The sequence below is a fragment of the Pimephales promelas genome, chromosome 19 (assembly GCF_988280905.1).
Source record: "Pimephales promelas chromosome 19, fPimPro1.hap1.1, whole genome shotgun sequence".
In the NCBI taxonomy this organism is placed as follows: Eukaryota; Metazoa; Chordata; class Actinopteri; order Cypriniformes; family Leuciscidae; genus Pimephales; species Pimephales promelas.
The window spans coordinates 27,153,663-27,180,965 of NC_142787.1; the positions used below are offsets into that span (position 1 = coordinate 27,153,663).

The 27,303-nt window shown below is 43.0% G+C and overlaps 2 long non-coding RNA genes across 2 annotated transcripts in view; both read left to right on the top strand.

Annotated features, from left to right (window-relative positions):
• The first annotated feature begins 9,821 nt into the window (after positions 1 to 9,821).
• LOC148970825 (uncharacterized) lies at positions 9,822 to 13,641 on the top strand. Its single transcript, XR_016147781.1, has 3 exons — positions 9,822 to 10,004; positions 10,104 to 10,330; positions 12,575 to 13,641. It is a non-coding gene; the product is annotated as an uncharacterized LOC148970825 (long non-coding RNA).
• Positions 13,642 to 17,428: 3,787 nt separating this feature from the next.
• LOC120494625 (uncharacterized) overlaps positions 17,429 to 27,303 on the top strand; it is a 45,576-nt gene continuing 35,701 nt past the window's right edge. The window contains exons 1-2 of the long non-coding RNA XR_005625873.2: positions 17,429 to 17,562; positions 18,395 to 18,517. This is a non-coding gene — a long non-coding RNA (uncharacterized LOC120494625). The remainder of the gene's footprint in view (positions 17,563 to 18,394; positions 18,518 to 27,303) is intronic.

The following is a 27,303-nucleotide window of genomic DNA, read 5'->3' on the forward strand; positions in this document are numbered from 1 at the left end:
AACATGTGCTTATGACAAGCATTTACTGGAGTCATCTGAGGTCTAGTCATGTAGTCAAAAACATTTCATATCCTCTTCGATGCACAGTCAGAATATGCAATGTTTTTTGCGCAATGAATTACAGTGCATCATTCATGAAAGAGTTGGCTTATAAATCATATAGATTGTAAATATTGCACACATCAAGCGTATTTTAGCTGCTTCTGGTGGTCAGGTTGGAGAGTGAGCTCTTCTCTTGGATGCCCTCTGCTTGCTGCTCACAATAAAGCAGAGCTAGTTAGAGAAATAAGGCCCACAAGCCAGATGGGAGACTACAGTAAAAGTTTATTGCAAATTATTAGTTAAGAGTGTCGTCACAGCTCTTTACATAACACAAAGTGCTTTAAATATAACACCTTAATGTTAGACTTGTGTTTAAAACGGACCATTTTTTTTACTTTTTATGCATAATTGGCTGATCAGAACATTTATGAGCTAGTTTCTGTAGCAATAACATTAGCGACACCGGAATTATCTGGAAACAGAAGAGTGTTATGAATAAGCTTGGTATATATATATATATATATATATAACAAGTTTACTCAAAACACTCAAGTTTTTAGATAATTCCGGTGTCAGATAATAGGAATAAGCTTGGTATGTATATATGTATATATATGTATATATATGTATATATATATATATATATATATATATATATATATATATATGAGACATTGTTTGCTGTTAGACCTAACAGAGACCACTTGTCTAATTGTATGACGTATTTAGCCCAGGTGTTCAAGTAGCCGTAAAGACTGCAAGTGTGCGTTGAACTTTTGATTACTCGATGGAGCACTCTTAGTCTTGCAAAAAGTGCAAGTGTTTACAGAGCTTTTATTTATTATCTTTTCAATACTTTGCATTTTAAAATAAACTTATCCATGTCTATTCAATAATTAAGTAACTAACAAGACACATTTAAAATTGTGATGCTTCTAATTAAAGGAGTAGTTCACTTTTACTCACCCCCATGTCATCCAAGATGTCCACATCTTTCTTTCTTCAGTCGAAAAGAAATTTTCTCCATATAATGGACTTCATTGGGAACCAAACGGTTCAAGGTCCAAATGAGAGTTTCAGTGCAGCTTCAAAGGGCTTTAAACGACACCAGACAATGAATAAGGGTCTTCGAATAGTTCTTGAAATGCTCGATAACACCAAAAATGTAACATTATCTTGGTACGAGCATGGAGCATTATTCAACGTCAAGCTGATAAAAGTAGCTTATTATTGGAACGTCGGTGTGGGAGTTTACATTTCTTGTGTGATGCTTTCTCCGGTGTGTTGAAAGTCTCAGTGTGGCCGGTACCATACTCTTGTGTTCGAGCACGCGCAAGAGCATTAGCGCTCTTGTAAACATTGGTTGCAACCAGAAACATCACCAATAGAGGCCGCTAAAAAATACATATAGCACCTTTAAGGGCACTGCATGTGGACATTTTTAAGACATGTGACAGTCTTGTGCACTTCCTGTCATGGCAAGGCATTAGAATAGAGGAAAGTACTTATGCCTACTATCTGAGCTTTCATTCAGTTTGCCATTGTATCTGGCTACCAAGTGCCTCTTGATCTTGGTTTTTGTTTTAAGAAAACATGACGGCCATACAACAGAACGTTTCAAATTGTGTGATAGTTCATCACCTAATTACAATTATGCTTCATCCATGAATAATATCGCAAACTTCAAGCACAAGTGTGTTTGTGGTAGATGTTGTGAGCTACACAAGATTTCTTCTTTCCTAGTGTATGACATCATCTAGATCTTTAAATGCGTCATTGGCCCTGTGTGAAGGCACACTAGCTCGCTAACCAGTCAAAAGACACAGACAAATGGGAGCTAGTGCCCAGTCCTGCAATAGTGGATGCAACAATAGGCTGTTCTCCTATGCACAGAGACGTCGGTGAGTTGTTTCCAGGCAAGTGTGGGAGGCCCCTGGCAAACAGAACCCCCCCCACCACCACCACCACCACTGCAAAACCTGGCCCCCGCTGTTGGGGTCCTCCAATGAGCAATAAAAAGGGGCCGTTGTTGCCGCTGTGGTGGAGGGAAGATGAGATGGACGCTTCTGTTTTTCTCTCCCTGAATCTATCTCCTGATGCCCACAGAAGGGAAAAGAAGAAAGAAAGAGCAAAGGAAGCAAAGTGTGGCGTTCTGGGGCGTTCCGCCTCCCCCCGCCTCTACCCCAGAGGAGCTGTGTTGAGGAAAAGAGAGGGGGCCTGGGCCATGTGATGGGGAGAGCATGCGGACATGGTTCGGCCCCCAGGCAGAGGGAACGGGGTCTGCTGCATGATTAATCTGGCTGAGGGCAGGAGGATCGCCACAGGCCTGCCGCATTAACTCCCTGATCTCCCTCTACACACACTCACAAACAAAAAACACACTCCCACAGAAAATCTAGGTTGATGGCCAGAATGTGAGCCAGTGTGTCCACCTGCAGCTGAGGAAGGGTTAGTTTGTTTGAAAAGTAGAGCGAGCCTCTGTTTTTGCCACAGGCTCAGTCTCGCCTCTGTCACATGAGAGGCTGCACGCAGGAAGTCACAGGGATGTTTGTCTATTGACATGCTGCTTGGACATGGTCGCTGGATGTTAAACTTGTGCCTCGGAGCAGATGAGAAAGTCCCAAAAGATTAAGACTAAGACAAGGAGAGGTCTGTCGAGGATATAGAGCTGCATGTCAACTTGGTATTCAGTAAGGTGATCGTATGGTGTTTCATTCAATTCTGTTCTGTGTTAAATAACTTTCATCAATATATAAACCAATATTCCTGATTTTACACAAGCACTACATATGCAGCAGTGGAGATCTTTGGTCACTTGCTTGTCAGCGCCAAGCCCAGGCAGGCAGAGGGTTAAACTCTTGCAGTCCAGCCGCATTAACTGGAAAGGAATGAAGTGTCAAGCGTGTTCTCACCGCAGCGAAACGGTCGAAACCCTAACCCCCCCACCCCCCCCAGCAACCTCCCACAGCCGTGACCAAATTATTTCCTAGCCTCTTGAGATTCGCCTCGCCAGACAAAAATCTGCAGCGCAGCCCTGATTCAGTGCACAAACATGCAGCCTCCCTCGTCTCTCAACGCCTCTGTGCCGCCACTTTGAAGAAAATAGGCCTCCTTTTTTTAACGGGTCTCCGTTAGGACAGCTCCGTCTGTTTACACTCGACAGATTTAAATGCTCCCAAAAATGGCACCCACAAACAACTTGGCTTCCTCCATGCGTGAAGGCCGGTTCAAGAGTCTGCTTTTTGTTTGACTTCGCTATCTCTCTCCCTCTGTCAGTTTTGCTTTTCCTCAGGTTTGGACTCAACACATATTAAGCAAGAATAACCAAAAACTCCAAGTGATAGTAGTTTTGAATTTTAACAGTAGAGGTGGGAAACAGGGTGGGGGGTGCAGTAGAGTGAACCCCACAAGTCTGCACAGCACTGCCAAACTGCTTTAAAAAAAAAACTCTGTTTTATTTATAGTGTGCTGTATCCATGGCAACCGAAGAGGTCAGGCAAGCCAGGCCTGTGTTTCACCCTGCTCTGGGGATTAGGATTTCACAGAGGTTTTCTGATGTGCAGAAGGTGGGCTGGAGCTGCTCACCGACTGAACGCCACAGACTAGTGAGAAAACCGAATTCTCTTGAGTCCTGAGGAGAGGCTGGAGATCTGCTGTGGGAATTCTGGGGGGAGAGAGCGGGTGGGGAAGATGGGGGCTCCAGCAGACTTACGGAAATGTTGAGAAGTGTGATGCCAACCTTAATGAGCTGGTCTAGGCTCTGGAGAGCAAGCCGGTAGTGCTCAATTGGAGTTGTTTTTGTTAGTTCTCACTGATACCCAAACCAACTGATACCCAATCCAACTTTAAGGCTGTTGGCAAAAGCAAGGCCATAAATATTTACCACAGAAATTGTTCCAAATAAGCGAAACATCTAACCTTCTCAGTGTGGACTTCTCACTAGTTGCAGTCAATTTAAATAGGGCTTGGTTCAGGAGAGGAAGGAGAGATTGCGAGTGCTTGGGGAAATCAATACCAATACAATCTAGAGTTATTCAGATTTACCTGTTTTTTGCACCTCATAACTGTCCTGGGCTGTCTGAGGTCATAAGCCCATTACTCAAAACAGAGAAATGATAGGTGGCGGAAAGAGAGAAACTCTTTAAAGCGGAAGATTTTTGTGGCCTTGTTATTTTCATCCCAGGCACTGCGTGCAGGAGCCGTTCCAAATCTGTGCGTGGGAGCCAGTTGGAGTAGACCAAAGAGAGGGAAAGGGAGAGAGAGAGAGAGAGAGAGAGAGAAAAGAAAGATTTGGAGGGGGTGCTTTGACATGCTCTCCAAGAACGGCACCGCTTGAGCATGTGGACTTCCGGATCCCTCCTGGAGTGCACGCAGTCAGCGTTGCTAGGAGACAGACTTCCGTGGGGTTAGTGGAGGATGACGCCTGGCAGGGTAGGAGGTGGAGTATGATTGTATGATTGGCCTCCACTCTTTTGGTTGGAAACAACTCAGACCACAACTCTTCCTTCTCAGTGTTGTCATTCCTCTTACCGCCACACCTGTGATGACACCCCCGATCTCAAGGGGGCGCCATCAGCATCTGTGGCCACACATCTTGTAGCGCAGGCTCCACTGCTTGTGACCAAGACTATGAAGACGGTTGCCAGGAGACCGAAGGTGTTCGATGTAAAAGGCTTGCACTGTTGCCAGGAGATTGCGGTTCTTACTTTGAGGGAGACTTGGGGCTCTCAGGGGGTTGGCGTCGCCAGTGGGACGCCACTGCTAAGAGACGCCACTGGCCAGCAAGAGTTGTGTGCCGGTGAGGAGTCAAGGGTACAAAAGACTATGCGTCAATGGGCATCATACTGAGGACAAGTGTGTGTCACATTGGTGACTGATTAAAAACTAAACCGGTTGAAAGGGTGACAACATGCCACAACTCATTATTATACATCAGAGAAGTTCAGTCACAATAAAGTGCACACTGCACAGTGAGACATGTGTATGCATAAACAAATTGCTCATTATCACAATTTACCACTAAAGAGTTTTTAGTGGTATTTACCACTATTGAGAGTGAGGAGTCACGTGCCGATTTGGGCGGGGTCTGAGCCGGTCGGCCATGATGGTAGGAGACGCTATCGGTTGCCAGGGGCAACGCCTTCAGAACTTCACAGAGGCACGACTAAACATTCCAGAAATAGCGAAAGAGAGACAGTATTTGTTTACATTTTACATTTTAGCGATACGCTGCAGTTTCTTTGTAAGATGTGGAGAAGAAGGGAGAGAAATGATAGGGGTTCTATATCGGGAGAAATTAAATAGCAATGCTAGCCAGCATTATTTAGAAAAACTGACAGCAATAACAGCGAGCAAAACATGATTTCAAAATTGAAACATTTCAGCAAAGTTCGCCTTTTATTCAACACAAACGAACGAAATTAATACTCTGTTATTCAACTAGAGTTGTTTCATTTGTTATAGATATATCTTTACCGGGAAATGTTTTAAAAATACACTTTTTTAAGGAGCAAATGCACATACTGTATCTGATTCACATCAGATTTATTTCCACTTATGAATGAGGCCTAAAACATCAAGTATGACTGACCTCTCGCAGTTTAAGGTTACAGGTTTGGGGGTTTCTAAGTCTTGCACTCAGCCGCAGCAGAATTGTTCATAAGCTTGTAATGACTTTAAGCTTCTTAACTCTTGCATTGTAATGTCTAGGCCCGTAACGGTAGGCACTGATACCATAAACCAGGTAATTGACTATGTCAGGGTATGTGAAATGTGGTTGTGTTTTGGGTCTTTCGTCAATTCTGTAGCAGGTTGTACGGGTTCTTGTAGTTTCTCTAACTAACGTTGCTTGGTGTTGTTATTTAGTCTCTCCCAATAGAGCCCCTTTCACTTTGCTTCCAAGACACTGTGCATTATCTCAAAACTGCAAACAAATATCAAGCTGCTCTCTTTCTCTGTCACTATTTTTCTCAGTCTCACGGTCGAAGTAACCATGACAACGGATTGCGTATCCTTCCCACAATGCAACTCGGAGTGACACGCGTGACGTCACATTCTCATTCTCAATAGTTCCAAGTTTGTTATTGCTGACATGCCCTAGAGACTTGAAGATGTTTTAAAGCCCAAATGCAACCTACCTAACAGATTCCTATTATTAGTGAAGACTATAGAATTACACAAGACTCGTCACTTGTATTGCTTTGAGTAGGGAAAAGTGCAATGCTCAATATGGAGGAATAACTCCCGCCTTCTAAATAGGAGCCAATCGCCGATTGGTAAAGCAATCGAGTCGCTGAAGCTGCTGTTAGAAGCTCAGGTTCTATCAGACATGCACTTCCACTGCGCATGCGAATTAACCTCGATCCTGGTTGAAAATTTTCATTCTCTGTCATGAGACACTTGTTGTCTGATTTCTTTGGTGATTTCAAATATGAATTAATCGAAAGTTTGGCGAACAGTTTCCCCATTCAAAAAGATAGGAGCTGCATTTGCACGCCCAAAAGGCTTTTCAAAGATGGTCGCCGAGTGAAATGACTTGTCTTAAAGGGTTAGTTCACCCAAAAATGAAAATTAAGTCATTAATTACTCACCCCCATGCTGTACCAACCCCGTAAGACCTTCGTTCATCTTCGGAACACAAATAAAGATATTTTTGATTGAATCTGAGGGCTGGATCAGTCCTACATAGACAGCCTGAGGGACTGCCTCTTGACGGCCCAGAAAGTCATTAAAAGAAAAGGTTTAAATATTCCATGTGCCTACAGTGGCTCAACTATAACTTTATCAAGCGACGAGACTACTTTTTGTGCGAAAAAAAAACGTAAATAACGACTTTATTCGACTTTCCATTACTTCCTTATGGGCGCATGCGCGAGAACTGAGACGAGACCGTTCTTCTTCGACTACTTTTTGTTACCGGCTGCTCACCGCTTAGGAGTTTTACCGCCCCCTACCGTATAAGATGACGTACTGCTTGTAAACAGAACGTTTTGCGCCTCCGGCTATATCAGTACGTCATCTTATACGGTAGGGGGCGGTAAAACTCCTAAGCGGTGAGCAGCCGGTAACAAAAAGTAGTCGAAGAAGAACGGTCTCGTCTCAGTTCTCGCGCATGCGCCCATAAGGAAGTAATGGAAAGTCGAATAAAGTCGTTATTTACGTTTTTTTTTTCGCACAAAAAGTAGTCTCGTCGCTTGATAAAGTTATAGTTGAGCCACTGTAGGCACATGGAATATTTAAACCTTTTCTTTTAATGACTTTCTGGGCCGTCAAGAGGCAGTCCCTCAGGCTGTCTATGGAAGAGTGATCCAGCCCTCAGATTCAATCAAAAATATCTTTATTTGTGTTCCGAAGATGAACGAAGGTCTTACGGGGTTGGTACAGCATGGGGGTGAGTAATTAATGACTTAATTTTCATTTTTGGGTGAACTAACCCTTTAAAGGGACTTTGTTATTAGTTGGGGTGACTTTTCGATGTTATCAAGGTCTCAAGTCCTTCATGGCTCTCTGTACAAAACCTGTGTTGTTACTTCTCAAGAATGAATCCAACGACACCAAGAGTACACACGTGCGCACACATATAGACTGGGCTCGTACTGCAATGCCGATCCTTTTGCAGAAGCAGCAATGCATGCTGGTATATAGCTGTTGAGCGTGAGCCCAGCTGAGCCTCAGAGCTTCATTTATCAGTAGGGACACACACACAAAGGACTCAGTGTGGGGGGGGCAGTAATTGGATCTACGCCTGCCTGGTGCCCCTAAGACCTGCTCCAGCCCCCATCCCCCAAATCCTCCCTCTCTTCTTCACCCTCCTCTCCTTCATCTCACCGTTATCTCCACGCTGCTCACATGCGGCACATATGTGTGCAGATACAGACAGATACGAGTACGCCGCACACACATGCTGTGACATGTCAACCCCTCTCTGGATTCTCAAGCATTTTATGCTGTTATGTTGCGAGGCAGACCTAGATGGCTGAAAACTTGAAAGATTTCTCTCCAGCTGTGGGCTGCAGGGAACCAAACTGCCCCACATCTGTCCGTAACATCCCTGTGAACTTATATCTGCTCTCGTCTTAGTGGTGATGTTGAGATTCGGTCAGTTTGCCGTTATTTTACCTCATCGAATAGTGACACCTACCTACGCCAGTACGCAGATTTAGCTTACAGATACGCTAAACCTCTCAGTTTCCCTCCACTGACATTGTTCTTCTCTTGTTTTGTGGTTGTTGTTGTTGTCATTTCAAGCTGTGGAGCAGAGAGCGAGGTCTGATCTGGGCTGGATTTGTGCTCGGCTGTAGTTGTGGCTGAGGCAGTGCTGTTGGCTCCTGGGCAGGCAGGCCCCTGCGGCCCGGGCCCTTTTCCAGCATGGGCGGCAGCAAATCGGACAAAGAAGCTCAGTCTCTCCGGGTGTGTGCCTGTGTGTGTGTGTGTGCTAGTGGTTCTGCAGAAAGACCCTGGCGAGCCCTGCGCGAGGGTCTTATCCTCGCGGCTCAAACACACGCCACCAGCTGCTGCCCTCTTCCTGTGCTTTCATTAAGGCAGCCTCCGTCCTGTTCCGTAGGGTAATTCACACACAGTTACAGTGTTCCTAAAAGGGAAAATATATCTCTCATCTCCCCTTCCTCTGTTTCGTTTCTCTCTCCCTTGCCTCTGTTGAAAGCTACGCGACCAAACTAGATAGCTCCCATTATAATCAACCAAGCTACCCTGCTAGCACGCAACAGCTTTGTTGATTATAATGGGAGCGATCTACTTTGGATGCGCTGTTTGCTTGCGGTATAGACATGATGGTATGCTCTCTCTCTCTCTCTCTCTATCTTTCTAGCACACTGGCCAGAGCAAGAAGAGAGGTGCCAGCCGGAGCTCACAGCCACTGCAGCATTCACGGCACAATGAAATATCTCCGTCTTTGGCCGGCTCTGGTCAGCGCTGGGCTGTTTTGTCTTTGTAGTGTGCATGCGAATGAGTGCGTCTGAAGGTTAGCATATTTCTTCATGTGCATTTCTAAGCGGTATGTGTGTCGTGTGTGCGGAGCTCTGAGCCTAGAGCCTAGAGCCAAGCCAGGCATTGCCAGAGGGAGCGCCTGCTATGTAGGGCGACGGGCAAGCTGGACGCCAGTGGAATATCAACGCAGAGCTGCCGCCACTCCTCCCAGCAGCCCACCTGCCCACTCTCTTCACTCCGGAGAGAGAGAGAGAGAGAGAGAGATGGACAGTGGGTGAGAGAGAAGAGAGGGGGGGGGGGGGTTGCAGGAAATTGCCAGGTAGTTTCCAGACCCACTTCCCTGTGTCGCACCCAATTAATCAGGGCCGCATCCATGCTGGCTGCCCCCTCCCTATTAACAGGAGGTGTGTGTGTGTATGTGTGTGTTCATGGAAGTGACCAAGAAACTTCATTAAATGAGTTTTGATGTAGCTAACTTTTTTTAAGTACTATAAAGCTTTTTATGTTTAGTTATTGTGCTTTATTCTCATTTACATGTGTGTGTGTGTTCACAGGGCTTGACGGAGTGTTCGCTAACACCTGCGAACCTCACATTCTCTCATTTGTACCTCCTGTGGTGCTTGCACACCTGGATACACACACACACACACACTCACTAACAACAGCTCTTTTTGCTGAAAATGTTCAGGTTTCGACTGATTGTTTGGCTGTTTTAGCTTCCCATCATGATGTGATTCTTAGCTGTCTTCGTGTATGTGTGTGTGTGTGTGTGTGTGTGTGTGTGTGTGTGTGTGTGTGTGTGTGCTAAAAGATTACAATCAGCCACCACTGTGTGTTTTCACCTGCGTGTCATTATTTCCAACCAAATCAGCGGTTAAAGCTGTCGCGTTTATATTGGTTTCACCTGTCACATGGTCCTGCAGAACTGTCACGTATTGTACTATTTATGTAAATTAATTTCTATGTCAGTTTTGCAGATGTCACCCGCATCGTTCCGAGCATGGCTGAGTTTATTTGTGAGTGTATGTCTGCCTAAAGTAAACTGTGTGTGTTAGCCTGTGCTTGTGTGCGGTATAATCACTGCTCTGGGTAAACCTGTGTGTGTGCGTCTGTAGCGTGCAGTGCTGCGTGGAGGACGGGCGCGGTGTGAGCAGAGAGACAGCTGCCCTGACAGATGCCAGGAGGCAGGACCCCACTGGGGAGCGGGGGGGATGGCGCTGGCACTCTCTCACCCCAACGGAAACACCATGGGCTGCAGAGGAAGTGGGCAGGGGGAGAGACCCTGTTTGTGTGTGTGTGCGCGAGGTGTAGATGCTTCTCCCTTCATCTCTGCTTGTGTACGGTAGGGACAGTTTAAAAAACACTTGAAAGTGCAATGAGGCAGATAACATTAACTGTTTTCTTCATACCTGCTGGAATAATTACATGCTATCAGGATGCTAGCAAACACTGCCACTGTTTGTTCTTTTTATAATTTACTATTACATGCTTTCTCGTGGAGCTCGGACATTTAAGTTGACCTTCACTTTCTGGTATTACACATACTGTTAAAGTCAGTTTAAAGGCTATACAAGATCGTAGTACTTTGGTATTTTGATACTGTATACAGTATAAACCTGCAAGTAGTTCTTTGCAAAGAAGATATCACTTCTAAATACATTTAGACTTCAATCTCAATCTTTTAAGGGTAAATAAAAGTTGCCAATCAACGTCAAAAAATATTCTTTTTATGATAAGCTCAAAACTTCCATTCAAGTTCTCATTCAAGTTTTTTTTAAGCACATGCAAAACCTCAATATCAGCAATGGATCAAATTTTAAACCCAGGAATATTGAGTACAAATTTCTCACATCTTTGAATAAAAGGATATAATGCAAAACTATATCCTTGATGACATTCATTTAATATTGTAGCCTATTATTTATTCATTTATCAGTTTAACTCTTTGAGCTCCTGCATTTCATTTAAAGTATGGTCTTTAACTGATCTGAGCCAGTACTAAAAATCAAAAGAGATGAGATGTGTTTTTAGTCTAGATTTGAACTGACAGATTGTGTCTGCTTCCCGGACAATGTTAGGAAGATTGTTCCAGAGTTTTGATGCTAAATAGGAAAAGGATCTGCTGCCTGCAGTCCATTTCGATGTTCTAGGTATTATCAACTGGCCGAAGTTTTGAGATCGCAATAGATCTGAAGGACTATAATGCGTAAAGAGCTCGCTCATGTACTGCGGAGCTAAACCATTTAGTGTATTGTAAGTAATCAGCAATATTTTCAAATGTATACGATGTTTAATAGGCAGCCAATGCAGGGTTCACAGACCCGGGCTAATATGGTCATACTTCCTGGTTCTGGTAAGAACTCGAGTGGCTGCGTTTTGAACTCGCTGAAGTTTGTTTATTAAGCGTGCAGGGCAACCACCCAGTAGAGCATTGCAATAATATAGCCTTGATGTCATGAACGCATTTGTCAATGAGAGCATATGGCATCATTTAGATATATTTTTAAGATGGAAAATTTTTGTTCTGTTTTGATGTGCAATATTTAACCCTTGTGCTGCATTAGATTTTTAACACCGTTGAGTGCATTAAGGACCAAAAATGGCCACATATTAAACATTGCCTAAAATATTATATATTATTATTATTTTCCACTTTTACCAAGTCAAATCTTTTAACCAGCATCAGTCCTCATCATAACTACCAAAAATGTATTCAATTTCAGGATTTTAACCCTTTAATTACCAGTTTTGTTTGCGAAACCATCGATTTGTATAAGAGGAAAAAACACAAAAATTCAATTATTTTCAATAATCTAAATGCAAAGAGAAAACTTTAGATTTGGATTATCACAGTCCCACTTTGCAAAAAATCCCACTTAGCGCGTTAGAGACCAAAAATGGCCACCTATTAAACATTGCCTATTGCCTAAAATAAGGTGCATTTCCACCCATAGGGAATAAATATGTAGTGACGTCATCTGGTGGAATACACTATATAATGCAAATATAATGCTTTTGCTTCAAAATGAAAGGATGTTTGTGCAAAAATCATGTTTCATGTATTACTGACAGCCTCAGATTTAAACAACGTTTTAATGGGTTTCAATGGGCCATTTTTGGTTTTTATGGTGCTGAGTGTTACTATTTGATCTACACAGTGTGTGTTATACATATTTTGCAAAATGGGATCACATTTTTTACATGTATCCAAAAAATCACAATTTTGCCAAATTTCATACCATTTGCATTAAAACATGGTCAAATGGTCAAAGAAATTAAACTGCAAAAGACCAAAAATGTCCCTAATGCAGCATAAGGGTTAAACATTTAAACATTCCAAAATTTGGAATTTCGCATGAGGCTGAAATATTTCCCCACACAAATTTCGCATTGGGTTCAAGTTGGTCTATCAAATTCACCACGTTGATCAACATAAGGTTTCTTGGTTTAAAAGTGACTTCTGCTATCACAACTATCACAATGGTCAGTTCCTCTAACCACACCACTTTTGAATGATTTCTGTGTTCAAAATATTGTAATGCTAATTGTTGCTAATGGAGTCACCAAATGTTTGAATTTCATTCAGGAACTACAAGTACCAAAGGTAAGGGGACAGAAACCGAAAGACAGAGGAGAAACATCTGGAGGTGAAGAGAGGATATGAAGGCTGGACTCATGTGAGAAACTTGTTCTGTTACAGATGACCCACTTCCACACTCCAGCCTCTCTCTCTCTCTCTCTCTCTCTCTCTCTAATATGTGTGAAACTCGCACACACTGCTCCCTGGTGTCTGCACACGCAGAATCAATTTATAAAATAAACATGCAGGTGTGTGAAAATGTGAAAGTCACACTCACTCAGGATTACACTGGTAAAATGCAGATTAAATAATACAATGAATAGCACATCAGTATATGCTGAAAGTCCAAAGCAACCCATTTTGCTATTAAGTTTATCTGGAAGTATACATTCAAACAGGTAGCGTTTTTGGTTCATCCGCTGATAGTTTGGCCATTGCATTGCATATCACTGCATTTTCAGCAGCACCATATTTATAAAATTCTGCGTGACGTTAAAAGTAGTGAACTCTGACCTCTGTGCTTTGTCTCATTCTGTGTTGGTTATTTTTGAATGCAAGTCATTGTGACAAAAACATGAAAGTGGTACTTGAATTGATGTGGTGGTATATGAATAAGAATTTCACAAGGCAATAAACAAGCTCTCAAGCTCTCCTTTAGAGGGTTATACAATTGCTAAGATTATGACATTAGTTTTATGTCGCAAAGGTTCTGAAAATAGGCCAGTTAAGTGGCTTTAAACTACGTTAGTTGGTGTGTATGTGGTCCAACTGCAACGTCTGCGCAGGAGGAAGTGTTGCCATGGTGAGGTAGACCGAAGGGCCAGAGACACTGTCCTCTGTTCCACGCTCAGTGCAGCTGTCCTCTCGATGTGTGTCAACGGCGTGTGTGTGCGTGTTTCTGAGTGGGTGTGTGTCGGAGAGCAAAAATAGTTTTCGCGCAAATGAAAAACAAATGGTTTGTGCTTGCTTTCCATCCGTGCTGTCCAGGTGATGGCATGAAGACCGCCGAGGCTTGTTTTTTTTTTTCTCTCACACACACATTTACATCTGAAGGGTGTGCCTGTGTCCTTCAACTCTGTGGTCGCTGATCTGTCTCTAGCCGTCGTCCCAGTCCGGGAGTGAAGGGATGACCTCACCACTGCAGCTCATGGACTTCCTGTCCCGGCATCGGGTTTTTCCATCTGCCGGGAGTCTGTGTCCTGTAAAAGCCTGCTCGTGTGAAAGTGGCCCACTCAAGGGCGCGTTGATGAAAGCTACATTGTTAGTCTGGAGATAGCACTTTACACACACACACCTGAAAATTCACAATCCTACATACACAAAGTAGTGTGTTGAGATTTTTGTCCGTAGAGACCATGCCCATGGAGATCGTGTCCATGGAGACTACATTCATGACAGTAAAGCAAAGTAGGGAGAGGTTGCAGCGTGGTAGAAGATAATCGAGGGCTGAAGTCTGCGTGAGTGTATGTGTGTGTTGGCTTTTGGGTTTAGAAAATGAGTGGAATGTTACTTTTTAAAGCTGCAGTCTGTAGCTTTTTTGGGGGTTAAAATGATCCATAATACATTTTTGAGAAAATACATAACCAGTCAGTGTTCAAAACTCTCTGCTTGCCGTAGCTCGATTCAAAGCGGTAAGCTTGCAATAATGTTTTTAATTTCAGTGGTACTGGTGGATTTCAGCAGGAGATTTAAACATGTCTTTGCGTCATTACGTCACGTCTGTACAAATAAAGAAGAGTCTCGGCTAGTAGCTATATTGTGTGTGAGGATGCTGGAGGTGGAGATTTATAGCCTTTTCTCGCTGCACTTGATATAATTAAACTTATCCCTTTGCCCATTTTATTTTATCTGGAAGTGACCAGAAGTGCCAAGATGGCGACGGCTGGCCCCGCCCACATTAGGGTTAAAAAACGCTCTTCAGAAACCTATGGGTGACGTCACGGATACTTCGTCCATATTTTTTTACAGTCTATGGTTGTAGGCTCACTACTGGCCTGACGCTGGTCATGAGTGTGATGCTGGCCAATAGTGAGCCTACATTCTGACGCAGTAATGTTAAAAATAAAAACGTAATTTTCACGGTAAAAAAAACGGCAGCTGTGGTTGCCAGATCTTTACTCTAAATTTTTTTTTCCGCACAAAAAATATTTGTCAACTTAAAGCCGAGCCACTGTAGTCACTTCGACTATTTCAGTAATGTTTTTACTAAGTTTCTGGGCCGGCAGGTTTTCAATTACAATAGAAGTCTATGGAGGAGTGAGACCGCTCAACATGAGGGTGAGTAATTACTGACAGAATTTTCATTTTTTGGGTGAACTAACTAACCCAATAATAGGAAAAAAAATACGTTCAGAACCAATGCTGCTGAAAAAGTGGTCCCTAATGCAACTTATTAACAAACCTGCATACAACAACAATCTAAAATCTTCCTGACAGACAAAATCAAGGCCCAACATATTGAAAAATTATTTTGGGGTTTTGAGGGCCTCAGTGAAAAGCTGCCATTCCCTTAAAGTCCCTGTAAAGTCAAAATGAAGTATGTGTTCTGAGTTTGTCACACCACAGAAAAATGTGTAATTAGCCACCCAGCCAAATTTGAATGATAAAAAAAGTCGGGAAGTACATAAAATAAGCAATCAAAATCATGAAAAAATTAGCAGATTCTCTGCTCTCAAACGCTGGGGGCGTGTCCGCTGGCTGTGCTGAAACCACGCCCACTCACGGGAAAGCTGTTGACGGTGATATTAGCTGATTAGCTTTTGGAGACGGGAGGATGAAAGCTGAGGCGGGAGATCGTCGATCAGACTCTGTGCGTCATCAAATAGGGGGGTGTCCAGCAGCTCATGGGTTCCAGTGCGTCACGGAGCCCTGTTTTAGCCCCGCCCAATTAATCCAAAATTGCAATGGTGAAAAACTGTTTAACGGTCTAACTCCACATTTCAGTGCTTCACAGTTCACAGACTTTGTAATATGTTTTAGCAATACATATGTAACATTTACAATGTGTTTAGAACTTTTTTGTAGAATTGACTTTACAGGGACTTTAACTTTTTTTGCAAATAATGTTTAATTTTGGCTGACCACACCAATGTCTTTTTAAAAAAAAAATATATATATATATATATAAAACCATCCCCTCCAACCACATAAATCAATTCTAGTACAATTAGCAATGGATAAAATGATATCCAGCCCTTTCGCTGATTGTTCTGTATCACTCTGTCACAATATGGAAGTAAAAAAGTGTTGCGAAGCAGTTTTGTGTTGAATTGTCCTGTGAGCCTCAGCTTCCTGTTCTAAGCTCAACACCTGAAGCAAGTCACAGAGCCCATCTCCTGCCATCCGTTTCTCTCTCTTTTTCTCTGAGTTTCCATCTTTCTCCTGGGGCCTTGTGCCTGACACCGCTATCACCACCCCCCCTCCCACGTCCTCTACACCCCCCACCAATCGACATGCTCCACTTCGTTTTACGAGCAGCACACTACACTTCACTAAAAGAAGAAAAAAAAAACCGAGGGAAAACTCACTGAAAAAACAGGTTTAGAGAGGGTGACTGTATGCAGGAGAGAAAGAGAAAAAGAGGGAAAGGTGTTTGTTGGAAACAGAGCGCTGAAGAAACTGGATGACTGAAGACAAGACGGCGAGCAGAGGAGGAGAGAGGGATGAGAGGACAGGAGAGGGAGAGTTTACGCATTTACTCGGAGTTTGTTAATAATTAATGTGTCACAGGCTTGAACGGGGATATATCTATCTCTCCCCTTACCCCTCGCCCCTCCTCGCTCTCTCTTTCGCTTTCTCGACAGATACGCATGGCCCTCACTCCCAGGTGCATAGCAGAGGGAGTGAAAACATCTGAGCTGATCCATGAGGGAGCACAGGACATGCTCTTCTCCTCAGCTCACATCACAAAATGGCCGCCCACTGACGCCCATCTACCCTGAGGATGGAAACCAGAACCAGACAGAATCCAGTTATAGGTTCTTATTCTGCTGTTTAATTGTAGAATAACACAAAAATAATCTCTGATAGTTAAGTGGTGTGATACCAAACAAAGTATAGATCTATATCAATAATACATTTATGTACAGATACGAAGAAGTGTTAGACCAGTTTGAACTATCTTAAAATTCAAGATGGGCCCTGTAAAGGATGGCCCCAGTGGTCTAAGAGGATCATTTTAAATAAGCTGGAAAGAGGTTCAGTGGATCCTCAAAATGTGGTTTATTATGATGAAAATGAAAAAAAATATGTACATGGTCATATACTGGAATACAAAAAAACTGAATAAAACAAAACTGCAACAACGTGCATAAACGGCTACACATTTTGGTCCAATTTGCAACAGGGTATTTCCTTTGGCCTTCACAAACCAAGGCTGACCTGATAAGCTCTATAGCTTCCTATTTATATGGGCTAATAACTCAACGCAGTCTCATGAAAGTGCGTATCTATACCACGATTGTCATTTCTCGTGGCATTTATAAGCCAAAAATGTTTTTTTGCGTGCACTGAAAACCCCCTGGGTAGGTTTAGGGGGAAGGGGGGGAGTTCGTGCTTATTATACGCCAAAAAGTGCTTATCATATGCACGCGAAAACTAGTTATGACGTATAAATGGCATGGCACGAGAAATGACTTTTATGAGATCGGGCTCGCTAACTCCACCCTTGGCCTGTACCAAATGAACAAGCAGTTACCAAACATACAATACATTATACACACAAATAAAAATAATGAAACAACATTCACAAATAACATTGCGTAAACCTATGGGTTCTTAACCACACACACAAGAAAACATAACAAAAAAAAAATATATATTTAGCTGCTATTCCCCTCCCCCATACAAAACTACAAATGGATCAGTCCAATTAGGGCTATGCTAATGCTAAACCTGTTTGTTTGAATCAGACGGACTGTTTGATCGTGCAGCATGAGACTAAAATGTCAACAGCCAAAACAAAGTTTTGGGGGAATTCTTACAAGAAATAAAAGGTAATTCTGACTGCAATCAACTGGTTGTGAAGTTTTCTTCTAAATAGAAATAATTGAATTGAACAACATGTTGGAGCAAAAGGCTTTACAGCAGATCTGTCTTTTCAGAAATGTCACTTATAGAAAGCAGAATGCATTACCTGTGTTGAATTTCTTTGATTTGTGAGTCCTGTGGTTTTTGGCCAATTAAATTCAAGTTCATCCTCATGAACTGAAAGGAGGCCAATTCTTAAATTCGCAACCGTGGCACCAACCTTCAACAGGATCTGTGTCAATCTTTTAATCTAGCATGAACCCTAATTTCACATACAGTATAATTTAATAATTGCACTCAGCATATTATAAAGTTGTCCACAGCCGCCAGTTTTTCTTTCCCTCTAGTAATTATGATGTGGGGTGAGGAAATTGATCCAAGACCCTCATTTACAGGCAGCATTATTCCTAGGCATCAATTATGATTACCAACATGTATCTACACTACAGTGTGTATATATATAGCTTTCTCTGGCATTACACTCACTCCACCTGTGAGGTTGACCAGCCAAAACCAGCAAGAAAAGGCCCAAAACATGTATTACACTGGTAACTATTATAAGCAATAAGGTCACCAGCTAAACCAGCTTAGCTTGTTTATCCAGCAGTGATGATCTAATTGTTCTAATGCATTTTTATAATGGAATCTGATTGTTAATGATCCTGTAAAATGTACTAGGAGAAATGTGTGATTAATTTGTTTCTCTGTGAATGTCTTCTGCATATTGAATGCAATCAAAGTAAGCTAGACTTGATAATCTCCTCTCTATCGCTCTCTCTCTCTCTCACACACACACAGAGCCCATCGCAGTGCCAGCCGGCTGGCGCTTCAGGGTGCTGGACGACGCAGGCAGCAGGTGACACGGATTTCAATAAAAGGGATTATGGATGTGAGGACTGCAGAGATGGAGAACACACGCAGGTAACATACATGCGCCCGCATACATCTTTCCCGCATATGATCTATGCGCAACAACAACTCCAGTGAATTATGCATTTGAATTAGACATAGAATTGTCCATGGAAAAAAAATATCCCTTAATGAACTGATGTGCTAACTTTAAGCTACTTAATAATAGTAGTGTGCTTTTTTGCAAGTCCGACAACTTTTGGAAGTTCAGTACTGGCCCAATTATTGGTGCTGCCCCAACTGTCCTGACAGGTAATACGAGCGCATCTCTCTATAATTGGAACGAAAGGGGAAATAGCATTTGGCTATACATGCAAATGTACAAAGAGCATTTTCAACTATGTCATGGATGTAGAAGACGACTTAAACTTTAGCGATTCGCAGTTTAGTAAAAAATCCTAACAAGATTGTCTGGTGTGAGTGCATAAAAGACGAAGATTATGAACATATTTTAATGAAGGCTCAATAGTATTGGCCACTTCAGTGGTCTGTCTGAGATGTCCAATCCCAAATAATTGTTTGCATTGTCCTTCACCCCATTGCTGCAATACATTATTGTGTGCGTGCGTGAGTGTGTGTGTGTGTAGGTGGACAGAAGGCCTTGGCGTGACCTGCCACAGCCTCTGAGGAAGCGAGCTGACATAATGAGGCCGGTAAACAAGCGGCCGTCACCCTGGTTGCGTGGCACACACACACACACGCGCACACACACTGACACCGCTCCACTATCTCACCACTCTTTTCCATTGGGGTTCAGTTGTGTATCTCAGCAGGCAGAGGAGAAGAGAGAGACGCACACTCGGAAATCTCTGCAGCCGTGAAATGTATGCGTCTGTGCAAAGAGAGCATATAGTGAGAGAAATACTGAGTATCATTTCAATACGCTCGGATTCATTTCCAAGATCACCTGCGGTTAATGTAAAGACATTCCTTTTAGCTTGGTCTTCATCTACTGCCTTTGGAAGTTGTCTTTGAGTGAGAGTTATGGGAATACAGAAACAGTGTGGGGTGTTTGCCTAGTATCTGGGTCTCTAAAGGACTCGTGTTTTCCACGGGGAGAAAAGCTTTGCCTGGGGTCACTTTCACAAGGCAACCATGTCAGGGAGCAGCCACCTCCCCATAAACACATGCCTATACATGCATACACGCATAGTTGCTGTGAAATCTTAAAACAGGGAGTAACTAGCTAAGAGTAGCAATGTTGCTAACTTAATAACAGTTTTCGGCAATAATCAAATGTACAATCCTTAAATGTTCTGATTCTGATTCATTTTAGGGAATCTGTTTATTCTTTCCAAATGAATCAATTCATTTGAATATCTTATCATGTTTTGAGGGTCTATTATGTTTGTTACATTTTCAACTTCCTTAGTGTGTAATGTTGCTGTTTGAGCACGAAATAGGTCTGCAAAGTTACAAAGTGCGACTCAAGAGAGTCATTATCTATATCTGAACTCCCTGAAACACTTCGTAGTCTTGAGTTTTCTTCCAGGAAGGTACACGTATCACTATTCCTCAAGCTTATGCATACGGCAAAGTTGCGTTTGTAGTGTGTTGAAAGTCGCAGTGTTTCTGAAAAATGCTCGAAGCGGTTGACTAATAACAACACACTGGTCCAGTCAACCAATCAGAGCACATTGTGCTTTTCAGAAGGAGGGGCTTCTTAGAGAGTTACTGACAGACTGGGAAAAGAGGTGCTGGTCCAGTCAACCAATCAGAGCACATTGTGCTTTTCAGAAGGAGGGGCTTCTTAGAGAGTTACTGACAGACTGGGAAAAGAGGTGCAGCAACATTGTAATAACAAAGTAGTTTTTGAACATTCAAACAAAATCAAAATTTGACAAATCTTCTTTTTATATGTAATACTGCAGTGTTTATTATAAATGATTTATCTGTGCACGTCATTATTTTTTTAAAACTCATACCCTTATGATCTTTAATCAAATACATTACCCTTCCCTCCCCCATCGAAACAACCTCTTGTTCGATGAGGGTGCGGCTATCGGTGAACCGCCTCTCAGAGAATCGCATTCAAATCTGCCTCCATTTTGTTTGCAACGCCCAACCTCCAACAATCCAATCAATTCCCGAAGGACAAAATTAAGCCCTGCCCTACATTTTATTTCAATTTCAGGAGCCGTTTCACTCGGATAAACGTCACGACAAGGAAAAAATGACAATCTCAACTTCCGTTTCACGCCGACTTTAAAGGACAAGTTCGTTATTTTACAATTAATGCCCTGTTTTAAGATCGTTTCTGATGAAACCGAATGGTTAAGATTGTTTTTTTTAGACAGATGCTGCTGTCCCGAGAATTTTCGGATTCTGTGGTTGCACCCCCACACACCTCTACAATGCATAGGTGCACAGGAACAATCCCTCATAAAACCAACGCATTCTCATCCCAAAGCGCCATATACAACGCTTTTGCAAAAGCGTAAATATCCAACGCACATGGCACCCTTTAACGTCTAATGAGACGCTTCAGTTATGGTTAAGTTTAGGTATGGTGTAGGGTAAGGGTTAGACCACTAGGGGGCACCTTTTGCCCAAATATATCTGCGTCTCATTTCACGTTAAAGGGTGCCATGTGCGTTGGATATTTACGCTTTTGCAAAAGCGTCCTATATGGCGCTTTGGGATGAGAACGGGCTCCATAAAACGCATAAAACTTTAGTTTACAAAGGGGTGAAACTCACCGAGTGGTCTGGGGTGTTCACTGATGTGCTCACACAAAAATCGCTGCAAAAGATGCTTTCCAACAGGTGTTTTAGCATTCGTTGTAAAACTGTAGACCTTTTTTTCGAACGCCTCACAACCGTACATTCTTCCGTTGAGAGAATGAATAATAGACACTCCAGCCCAGTTGGTGGCGATAATGCACTTTTGCCAATTGCAAGCAAACCACTTGTATAGTGTAGCCTACGATACCGCAACTGCATAAGACTACAGAGAGAATACAAACAACCCCATTTCCGTTTCCGGCAGCGGAGTAATACCGTACATCACAGAACATACAATACAAGTCAATGGAGTTGTACAAAAACTACGATAAAACCTGTTGGAAAGCATCTTTTACAGTGATTTTTGTGTGAGCATATCAGTAAACACCCCAGACCACTCGGTGAGTTTCACGTCTTTGTAAACTAAAGTTTTATGCGTTTTATAAAGGATTGTTCCTGTGCACAGGGCTTTAGCTGTAAAATACCGAACTTGTCCTTTAAGAAGACATAATAGGTCCTTTTTAAAATATGTTGTAAATGCAAATACAGGTCATCATTTGTTTGTTTGTAAAGTAAATTTATCTTATGTAAATGATTTTAACTAGGAAAAAAAGACATAAATAAAATGATTGAGAAGATTAGATAGTCCAATATAATTTAAAGTAAGTATGAAGAGTTCAGATGCAAAAGCCTCTAAATGCCATTTGAAATTTTCTACTTTAATGATTTTTATCAAACTTGTATATGTAAGTTCAGTAATTTCACTTAAGTGTCAATGAAAATTACCTATTAATTGTTATTTAAGTGAAATTACTGAACTTAAATTTACAAGTTTGATAAAAATCATCATTAAAGAAGAAAATTTCAAATGGCATTTAGAGGCTTTTGCATCTGAACTCTTCGTATGTATACGTCGGTATAATAGTGTTATGTATGAGCATGCAATGCTATTAGCAATTTATTTGTGGCAAGATTTATTTTTTTCTTCATGCTTTGAAACATACATACTGATGTAGTAAGCGATTAAGTCTGAATGCTGTGGTCACAGGAGACTTATTTGAGTTGCATTTTAATTAAAGGCAAAAGCAAGGTCTCTGTCTGCTGACCATTTGTGATCAGATCACCTGAGAATGTTAATAGCAGGTGTAAACTGACAGATTGTGATGAATGGGAAGACTAAATAGCTTTCTCCAGGTATATTACAACTCTTTGACTATCAGTTTGCACAAGCCTAAAATGTATCTCACGCCTGGACATTTAAAGGGTGATCTGGGGGGAATGCTAGTGGACCTTTGAGAGTTGGGATTTTTTTGTTTCTAAGCTTTAGGAATCGGTCATGGGAATAGGCTCAGACGCCCTGGCAAATCAGCTGTCTTAAACACATTTATAATCCAGCTCAGATGAAACTGTCTTTACACCATTTCACATGTTTTCACCTCGACTTCACCAGTAACGGAGTATAATGGAACTGGTGGAGATGAAATCAGGTTTTCCACATTGGGCTTTTACCCAGAAAAGCAACAGCGGAAGGGAAAATAGAGAAATGGAGAGAGAGAGGCAGAATGGCGGCTCGGCCGGGCATAATTGGCAGTCTTTGTAGAGTGGGGCCCTTGATTTAATAGGCACGGCTGGTGACTGAGGCAGTGGAGTGCGAACGGTGCGGAAATGTGCTGGAGCTTGGAGCCCTCCGGCCCAACAATACCAACCCACCCCCTCTCGTTCCCTGTCTCTGAGGACGACTAACTCAGAGCTCGCCTGCCCCGCACACACGCACATGCACGTTCACCTCGGCGCATAAGAATCTACAAACTACATTAAACACACGATTATTATAGTGCAAACAAAAACATTACCGACACACTGCAATAACTGCACATTACATCAGTACGTTGCACACAAGTGATGACGCTACATCCAGATATTTTGCAGTGTGAACATTTGACTCCAGTGCATTGGAGACATGTTGTGTGACCAATCTCAGCTAACACGCTCTAGTGTCAGGGACGGATCACGGTGTCAAATTTCAAGCGACGCCCAGCCTTGAAAATCAGAACCGACGCTCAGATTCTTTGACCAGATCTATACATGGTTGTTTAGCTGTGAACGTCAATGCGCGTGTGTGTGTGTATCACATCATCAACGTTCCTCATCCCGTGCTCTCTTTGAGAGGGTGGGTCTGGGCGGCAGGTCTGTGATTAGTTCAGGCCAGGGGAGCGCTGGTATTGATTGGCAGGCTGGAGACACTGGGCTGCCTTCCACGCCGCTCTAATGAGAAGCCCTGACCTCCTCCAGTCAGCAAGGTCGCCAAACCCTACTGTAATTGCACTCTCTCTAATGGCGTCAGTCACGCATCCGCTCCAGCCTCGGTAATGACAATTACCATAATGCTGCTCCGCTCACTAGGAGCCTCTCCATCACGCCGCTAGCTTCGGAGGGGAAGCGAGATCTGGAACACTGACGTGCAGGACGAGGACACTTAGGTCTCTTTATGTGTTTCAAATAGCCTGTGCTTGCGTGTATTTGTGTGTCTGAGGTTACAACACCCTCCCTTTTATCTCTCTGACACAAAATGGCCACGGACCAATATGTCAATGAGGTGTGAGATTTACCGATCAATCGGCATTTGGATCAATTGCCAGCATGCTAATGGAAACACGGCCCCTGACTTATCACACTTTTCAGAATTAAATAAAAAATATGTCCTCTTTGCAAAATTGATGCAATGCTAGAGTAAGGTTACATTCTGTACTATCTGCACCAGCAAGGTAAACAAGACAGGTTTTGCTAGAAAACGGACATCTAGACCAGCACCTGCCAACCTGGAGATTCATGCGAGTCCCACCTGGTGTATTCAGTGGTGAATCGAAAAACTTTCAAAACTATCCACGATATTTATAGGTTCTCCATCCATGCATTTTATTTACCTCCATTGCAATCAATGATTCACTGTCTGACTCCTGTGAAACATAAACACACGCCCTAACCATTGATCCATGTGGCCCACAACAACATAGCTATGAAATATAAGCCAACGGTGAAAGCAGACTCTCAGGTTTGTGGTGGAGCAGAACTTTGGCCTGGACACAGCTGTGTGGAAAGGTGAAGAAAGGAGAGTAGAAACAGATGAGAGATAAGATCTTGCAAATATCTCAATTACACATACCCTTAACGGTACTTACACAATCCCTCACACACACACACACACACAATCACAAGGGAGGTAAGTTAGAGATTGTGTTGTGATGCAAGAAGATTCAGGCAACAGTCAATGCTTTCAGAGAGTATGTTTTTACAGTATGTTTGGCCAGAGAGAAAGGAGCAAACGAAGCTCCAGACGTCACAGATTTACTGCCGCGTCTCTAATTTCAGGCTGCCGACGTATTTAAGTGAGACGCTCATAAAAGAAAACTAGTTAAAAAAAAGAGGAATGGACGCTAGCTAAATCAGCACGGGCACAAAGAGGCAGGCGTCTGAGAGCTATTGACCCCACATCGATCCGCAGGCTGTGCGCTGCTATTGACCAAACAGGGGAGAGACCGGGGGAGCCAGAACATACCGCACCCAACCAGAATGAAATGGAAAACAACTTCGTACGTGCACACACTGGAGCACAGAATCATGCTAACCTTGTATATGTGGGCTATCGAGGCTCCCTTTGTATGCAGTGGGTTGCGTCCTTAGTCTTATTGGTTGGCGCTCAGCACCCAATTTCGCTCTCGCTTTCTCTTTTGGCTGAATGAGAGCGCTTCCTTCCTGCTATCCTCCACTGATGCAGGTGACAGGAGCCCAGAGACCTGGCAAGACACGCTTGCACACACGCAGGCCAGATGGTCCCAGACCCCGGTGACTGTCAAGGTGGGCCACGACCCAAAGCGAACAACCTCCATGTTCCCATCTCCCCTGCTTCTAGGTCTCTTTCTTTCCCCTCTTCTCTTCTCGTCTCCTATTTACCTTATAGTCACAGGTGAGTCACACGGTTGCCAAACTCTGTGTAAATGTCAGTGGGTGTTCACGGGGCGTCCGGATGTAGAAAACCCCTAATGGCCTCTCTGTCCTCGGCGCTGCTTGATTCAGATCATTCTGGAAAGAAATCAAGTTGATTTTGTGCTCCCACCTTGCTTGAACACGCTGCAGCGACAGTCACGTGGCTTTCAGAAATCAGCGGAAGGGTTCGTTTGTCGTCTGTGACAACAGGTGTGGAGTCGCAATCCCTGGGGGACAGGAAAGGATGTCAGATTGGTAATTGGTGAGTGGGGCGTTACGTGGAACTGCGGCAGCCGCCTGCGTTGTGGGGGGAGAGTCCTTTGTAGGTGCCTGAGAGGCAGAGACAGAACGGACCAGGGATCGAGGCAACTCGGAAAGAAACCGAGGGAGGGGTGCAGATAGTAAGAGCAAAAAGGGTGGGGGTCATTAAACTGGAAACCAGGAACCACACGGGAGGTAGAATTTTAAATGATTCCCCCACAGCAATACCAACCTAGCGGTGGGGCCATCTTGCTCGCCCTCTCTCTCTCTCCCATCTCTCGGAGATGCAATTAATTTGGATGGAGGCTGCCAAGAGCAGAGAGATAGAGCGTTGAGGGGTGCGCCCTCTCGCACTCTGCCTGCCTGCGGTCTCACTCTTGCAGAAGAGCACTTTTTTTCCCTTCCATTACTGCTACCGACCGTCCGTCTGTTTGCGCACGGCCTCCAATCCGACAACACCATCCCAGCATCCAAACAGCTGCCGAGCTGCACCCAACAACCCAGCACTTATTTCGGAAAACAGGAAACGCATGTTTGAGACAGGCTGCTGCTGTTTGTTTGTTTGTTTGTTTTTAATTGCGCTGCTCACACTTTGCCGTCCTAAGAGACCTCCTAGCTTCACATTCGGAATGAGTCATAGGTGCTTCTCGCTCCAAAGGCCGTGCGGGAAAGAACTGAAGGCAAGGCAGGGTGAGAAAGAAAGAAAGAGTGAATGAGTGAGGAGGAAGAGAGAGAGGTGTCATGGTACACAAAGCACGTAGCATGTAAAAAGCAGGAGGGACTAGCGCTCAGGGCCAGAGCGTGCGTCGATACGAGGGAAATTGATCGTAATCAACAGCGCCTGCAGAGCGAGCGGCTGCCCGTCGAAACTCTTCCCCCTCTCCTCTCCTCTATTTCTGCACCCTGCACCTACCTCTCCGCTCATCCCCTGCAAGTCCCTCCTGGAGCTTTCAAAGTCTGTAAACAACACAACCCGTGTGTGTGTGTGTGTGTGTGTTTATTGTATTTCTCATGTTGGTTTGTTAGGTATAAATGCCCACGGTAAACTGTAATAAAGGTAGCTTGTCATTAAAAGTCTGCATGTTCATTCGAAGAAGAAAAAATAAGCGATAATTTTTAAGCGATAGCACATATATATTTCTGAAGATGAATTGTTATTTGAAGACAATGCAAATAAATCCGTACTGCGTTCATTTATTAGAATTCATTAAGTAAAGTTTTAATTTAATTATTATTCAAATTAATAATTGCATATGCATGTATGCAGCATGCTTGTATACAGTTTAGAAAATACGAAAATAATGGTCATTCCAAGGCAATGTGCGTTAAATCTGACATCATTTCCTCTCATGTCATTAGTTTGCACAGTTGGTTGAGAGCAGCTGAGGCATCTGGCTCAAACTGTGGCGGTGAATTTTGAAACTGTTTTGAGCCTCAAAAACATAAGTTGCTAACAAATTGCAAAATAATTAGTATAACATTTGCCCGCTTAATTGCACTTTATCAAGCGTTTAAACTCACCAACGGTGTTAACCATGCACTATTTTTAAGTATGTATTTAAAAAGAAATGAAAAAATTAAAATAATGTAAATATAACACACAAAACACTTTTTTCGGCCATCTCTGTCTCCACTTGGCATTATATACGAAGGAAGGCAACAAGGCATATCTGAATCTTACATCTGATTATTTTTGAAGGCAGCATCCCTCACTGCCTATGACATCCCACAATCATGTGCGTTTGATTTAGTGATAGTTGAGTAAAAAAAAAAATCACCCACATGTCGTTCCAAAACCCATAACACCTTCATTCATCCCTGGAACACAAA